General features: G+C 43.0%; 1 protein-coding gene across 2 annotated transcripts in view; it reads right to left on the minus strand.

The window, feature by feature from the left end:
* Nucleotides 1-5,839, minus strand: part of LOC119728744 (serine/threonine-protein kinase Sgk1-like) — a 70,308-nt gene extending 64,469 nt beyond the window's left edge. Inside the window, exons 1-2 of one of the 2 annotated variants that reach the window (XM_038201111.1) lie at nucleotides 5,655-5,839; nucleotides 3,575-3,655 (exon numbers count right to left, since the gene is read on the minus strand). The gene's annotated coding sequence lies outside the window, so the exon portion shown is untranslated. The remainder of the gene's footprint in view (nucleotides 1-3,574; nucleotides 3,656-5,654) is intronic. The other variant, XM_038201113.1, reaches the window with a different exon arrangement.
* Nucleotides 5,840-6,521: the final 682 nt, after the last annotated feature.

A 6,521-nucleotide genomic window follows, 5' to 3' on the forward strand; every position in this document is an offset into this window, starting at 1 on the left:
ACATTTTTTTCGAAGAGTGCCACGATCTTGTCATGGTACAAACATATTTTTTTTTTACCATCAGGGTGAAGCCTTGAATATAGGGTATACTTATGCAGCATAAGAGATACATGTAGATAGCCCGACTACTGCTAAAACCACAGCAATCGGAACATGAAAGGGTGCAAAAAAGTGTAATGCGAGTAACCGTGGAATCGCCCACAATATAAATACCGGTAGTGGCCATCACTACCGGCAGCCGTAACATGATTTCCAACTGCTATAGTTACGGCATTGCAAAAAACACTGAAAATCTATCACGTTTATAACTGCACTCCCAGCAACAGCGTGCAGTGCACCTTTGACTTTAACTTTCAGCACACACTGCCTTCTGATCATGACCAGTATAGGCAGGTCACAAGTTCACCAGTTCAAGTTGCCACTAAGCAATAAATCATAATTAAATTAAGTTCTGAGATGCCAAAAACATAACTATTAATCTTCATATTAATCTTAACCCTGACCTGACCTGAACCGTACAAGTACCGTGCCCTTTCCTTGAATGTATTTCAGTCTTGTTATATTTTCACTTAAATACCAGCCAACTTCAGTTTTGTAGCTCACTCTGTTCTGATCGCTATTCACGCTCACTCCTTGAATCTAGGCCTATACATGTACCTGTACAGTTTCCAACAAGTAGTTTTCAGTACTCAACCTCTGTCTCGGTGTGTTTATTTATTTGCCTCCTTCAACAACACTTTGAATTATTGTACCCCAAACTCTACAAGTGCATTGGTAGACTCTCAATTGGGTGAACGTTTTTTTATCAACCATTTCAGTTAAGTACTATGGTAGGTGTCCTGTAAATATATCAATTTGGTCATTGCACTTTCAGTTTAAGCAGACAGGGCAATCAAAACAGAGCCAAATTGTTGGCATGTCCTTTTTGTGTAATGCGAGTAACCATTTTTTCGAAGAGCACGAAGAGTAGTTTTCAGTACGTACTCAACCTCTGTCTCGGTGTGTGTTTATTTATTTGCCTCCTTCAACAACACTTTGAATTATTGTACCCCAAACTCTACAAGTGCATAATTTGCAGTCAACAACACGCTAGCTCACGTCACAGATGTGAAACTTCGGTCTTAAAACTGGTTTGGCTTCGGGTCTAGATTTTGTTGTTTGCTGATCACTGACAACGTGAAAACCTAATTGCATTATACAATTATTTAAAGGTGGGCCCGTCCATATCCACTTTTGTTGTGAAATCGGGACATAAATTTAGCCAGCGTTCCACCAAGAGCTTAATAAGAAATCGCCCGAAACCAATGATGAAACCACGAATTGAGAAATGCGTTTTAAGTCTGGTTCAGGGTTTAGCATTACATGTTATAGAACCACAAGGTGGGAGTCCGCGACATGGTGTATGTTTGTTGTATATTATGGAGGAAGGAAAACAGACGGCCGCTGTACATGAACGTTCGCGAACATAACGTGACGTGAACAAAAACTGGCAAAGCGAACGGCGCGGCGTAAGTCATTGCAAATATTTTTCGCAAATAAGTTTTGCTTTTATTTTTAGGACTCGAGTCTTATTAGTCGAGTCGAGTCGCCAAAAAATGTGACTCGAGTCGGACTTGAGTCGAGTCATTGACTCGAGTCATTACAACTCTGGTACCACACCGCTTTCAAGCGCCGCTAGTGGGTTCAATTTTCGTCTGGTGCGTTGTCTTGCTTTCCACGGCTGCTTTTCACAACACACCAGACAAAAATTGAACCCACTAGCAGCGCTTGAAAGCGGTGTGGTACCCACATACATCCTGCAAATTTTTTTTCGGTAATCATCACGTGATGCATCATTTGCATAATTAACTAAACAAAATGGACGACAGCCGTTGGAACTGGACCTTTTTTTATGGACAAGCCGCCAAAATCGTCAAAATTTTTTACATATTAGTTTTTTTGGTTCTGTTTCAAGTCGATCATTAGCTTCGTGAATGACTGCTGAATAATGTGAGGTATGGCCATGGAATCTGGGGTGGGATTATAGAGGTGAAAATGGAGCATTTTGGGGAGGCCCTTTTTTTTAGGGTTACGACCACACTCTCACGCCGTAGTTATGTCTCCAGCATTACATGTGAAAAAAATGAGCTTGTTAAGCTGGAGTTACTCAACTCGAAATTTCAAGATAACTAGACCTCTAAAGGTGCGGAATTTAACGTTTTGTTGATATTAAGCAGTTGTAGACGGCATTGTGTGAGTATAAAGTGAAAAGATAATTGCGATTTCGAATGGATTTTCGGCTCCCTTAGCAACGGACTCTCCGTCCAAATACCACATGTGGATTTGTGATGGTTAATATGGAGGAAGTCCAGTATTACCGTCACATTTATGGGACTAGTCGGTTCCCAGACCAAAAGACTCTGACGTCACGCCAACAACGCTTCGCGTGCACATTTAAACGTTAAAACTCAAGCTGTAGCTTCGGTACAGAACAGGGACCGTTTTCATCATTTTTTTGCACCATCGGGATCGATTCAACCCTTAGGGCCTAGGGCCTATACTTGTTAGCGATATGAACGTGAGTAGGCCTACATTGTGTATGTCAAGAACTACCGGGCATAGGTCTTGGGTAGCCCAGGTTGGACGAAGTCTTCATTGCATTACGACTGACGTCCAGGATGACAATTCTCTACATAAGACCACCCAAAATTTTGACCAGAGTTTTGTTATGTTTTACCTCGCTATAGAAGCTTATTTCACGCCTACAAACTCTATGTGTCCTTATCTATTGGTCCGGGGGGTTCAGGAATTCCATATGTGATGCTGACCGACGTTAATCAGGAAAATAAACTCTAAAGCAACGTTAAACTTGTACGTGTTTGTAGACTCTTTTCATCATTTTCTCATCACCATACCGCGTCGTACGAAAGCGCACACGCTAGCGCCCCCCTTTGTTGGTTTTGGTGGGAACGTGCAGTGACGTCACTCCAGCCAACTGAAGTTATGAAAACACTCCACCAATGACCAAAGCCGAAACATGTTTCTGGTCACGGTCGCTAAAACATTTATCTTCAGAGTTTATTTTCCTGATTAAGGTCGGTCAGCATCGCATATGGAATTCCTATACCCAGCGGCCCAATAGATAAGGACACAAGGAAAAAAACTAGAATACAACGTAAAAAATTGGCTTCTCCAACAAAGTAAAAATATTGAAAATATTGGTCATAAATTTTTTCGCCCGGTTTTGAGCACTTCATATCCTGGACTCCCTCCATACGTAGGGAGGAAAGGGAGTCCACCTGGGCTAAGGTCTTGGGTAGCTCTACTGAGTGGAGTGTTGAACTACGGTACCCTCCGTACAAACGCTCCACCGATTTGGCATACTTTGGTGACGGATTCACAGTAGCATGAAAGTGTACATACCCACGCGAGGACAAAAAGACCCCCCAAACAAACGGTAATGAGAATACAAATGAGAAAGACAGTAACCCTGGATAGATCCACACATTCATGACATTCCATAAGACCCCTTATATTGTTCCCAAACAGCGGAAATTTTGAAAAAAACCCCCAGCAAAATAGTCAGAAAACTTACAGCTCAATGTGTTTGCCGTGAAGCTCAGACCTTGCTCCGACTTGCCGAATGAGGGCGTCTGACGTGACGTCACCGTCGTTGCTTGATCAAAGGAAAACAAGTTGCGCTTAATCAACGACTGTTTCATGTAGTCATATGTGTCCCGCGCCAAAAGCCCACACTGTCAGACGGCACGCGGCACATATGAGTGACTACATAAAACAGTCGTTGAGTAAGCGCCAACAGCCAGCGCAGCCGGCAAAAACGAGTAGTTGACAGCGATCGCTCTCTGTGCCTGTTAATCGACCGCCATTCATTGTACACAATTTTTTTTGTGCACAAACCAATTGCGGTCCTGGCCAATCCAGCAAGGTTGTCAAGTTAGCGGTTATTCCTCCTGTTTTCACTGCAATTCCTCCTGTTTTCACTGCAATTTCTTTTTCAGATTTGTGGCTCTGGAGGATTTTTTTTAAAAAGGGAAATAAAGTCCGAAATTATAAAATGGTCTGAATCCCATCTTGTGAATACGAGGTTACAACGATAATATTGGCATGGAGCCAGACTAAACTTTTTAAGTACCAAAAAACAGTAACTGCGCATGTTCAGTGCATATCCGGCAAACTAACGTTTACTAAAGGTTTGCCGTCTCCGGCAAAATATCCACTGCCTACATAGTTCTAGGACTAGGGGTAGGATGGAACGCCGTATTATCGCGGTACTTATCACGTTTCTCGTTCGGAATAGAGATTGCCCATAACCTTCCAGAATTGTCCTGTCTTATGTGTAGTATTACTCTTCCTTTTTAAATTAATATAAAAAAATCTGACGGGTGGTGTGGTTTATTCCGTGTACGATGCCTGTGAAAATAGACATGCGCGCCGTGTGCGAACGAAGGTGGACTCCCTATTATCGCGGTATGCGGGAAGTGGTTTTTATAATGATCCCAACTTTTTTGTTCATAGTTTATCTTTGACCAAAACATCCCCTGAATAAAGTCTGATATTTTCCCTGTAACGTTCAAGTTGATTAAAGACAACATGTCTGCAGGATGATTTCTTAAGACCCTGCCCTTCCCCCGAAAGGAGAACACAAATCCCTGAGGCAAGTCTACTGATCGGCGATTGAGGGCGCCATTCACTTTACACGGTGTGCCGTTTTATTTTCGCTAACGCGCGGTGCTTATTTTGATCCCGTAAAAGTTGTTACGATTTCGCGCTGCAAATATCGTCGTTCGACTTCATTTTACATTTGCAGCTGAAGAATGGGAACCAGACAATGGAACTTTCATGGACAGAGCGCAATTAAAGATTTATGTTAAAATATAAACGGTACCTTTTAGCAGACACGGTGAGGGGAAATTTTGCAAGTTTTGGAAAACGTTAATATTTATTAAAATCGTTAAAATCCCGAAAGACACAACATTTTTTAATCGTCCTTTTTATACAACTCGGTAGAAAATCCTTGATGACTGGTGAACTGGATAAAAATCGCCACTTGAAGGAGTTTTGACACTGTAAAAAGAGAAATTTCCCATGCCGCGATAATAGGGATGCCGCGATAATAGGGAGTCCGCTTCCGAGTCACCGGCATCGGTACCGCGCACGACCGACCGCTGCTCGCGCCCTCGGAGGCCGGCCCGGCAGTCAATTTCGTTGCCCTGCCATGCCTGCGGCAGGCCCAACGCGGAAAATCACGCTGCCTGGCAAAGCCATTAGATATTGAATGTGGTTCTGTGGGATAAAAAATAACTTTGACTTGAAAAGAATCATATCTATTCGGAGTCATGTCACGCACGTACTCTACTTTTTATTCTGATGGTACGAGTCGTCTTAATTGAAGGTACGAGTCGTCCAAGGTACGAGTTGTCCAAGGTACGAGATGTCCAAGGTACGAGTTGTCCAAGGTACGAGTTGTCCAAGGTACGAGTTGCCCAAGGTACGAGTTGACTCGAAAGCATACGCAATGGGAAAACGCATGACACATGACACTTTGACATGTTTGAGTTTGACAGGTGATCGGGTCATGAAAAACTTGTTTTGATTGCAACGACATGAATGACCTCATCAGACATCACCAACCGGCAAAGCGTGAGTTTACTTACAAGTATCCAATCCCAAGAAATCTTGCGGATGAAATCTGCAAAAGATCGATGAAACCGGCGTTGTAACTGTGGCTTCGTGATGATTGTGCGCCCCTCCTCAATCGCTCGACTCACACACACATGTCAATCGCGGCAAAAAGAACAGGTGATAAGATAGTCTGGAAGGCGGACACACAATCTGCGCATTAACACCTTGACACGGTAGAGTCCGGCAGCTGACCGCCTACGACTTCACAAATATTCAATGTAAACATGCAGCTGGTGATGATATACAGGTGACCTTTGACCGCTCGTCGTAAGTGACTATGGAGAGCATATTGGGTTTAGATGTGCATTCTGAAATAACTATTTCTCCTTCAAAGATTTTCAACTGCTTGGAGAATAAATGCCCCCCCCCCCCAGTTTTTGATTTTACGGAGGCCAAGTGTCCGGAAAAAAACCCTTGTCTACATTTCAGAATTTTTTGCTGATGAAACCCCCTCTGCAAAAATTCCTGGCTCCACCCCTGCACGTATACCATTCAGCACTCCAGACTCAAGGACCATTGAGTTTCAAGAACCATAGACATATAATAAAACCTAGACACGACATTTGCTATTGCGCCTGTGAGCAAAATGCTGCACGTATAGAATTAGTAAGAAGTATGCGCGTAAATCGAAGCCATATGCATGACATTCGCGCATCACGTAATTAAGCCGCGTGACGCAGCCCGTTTTGCTCACAGAATTACAACGTAAAAGCAGATAATGTATGTCGTGTCTAGGTTTTATTATATGTCTATGTCAAGAACATATATAGGTCTGGGAGCTAGATAAGCCAATGTTAGACCTGTGAACGTGGCATCAATAACAACACCACGTTCACGTG

The sequence above is a fragment of the Patiria miniata genome, unplaced genomic scaffold, assembly GCF_015706575.1.
Source record: "Patiria miniata isolate m_02_andy unplaced genomic scaffold, ASM1570657v1 HiC_scaffold_20, whole genome shotgun sequence".
NCBI classification, from domain to species: domain Eukaryota; kingdom Metazoa; phylum Echinodermata; class Asteroidea; order Valvatida; family Asterinidae; genus Patiria; species Patiria miniata.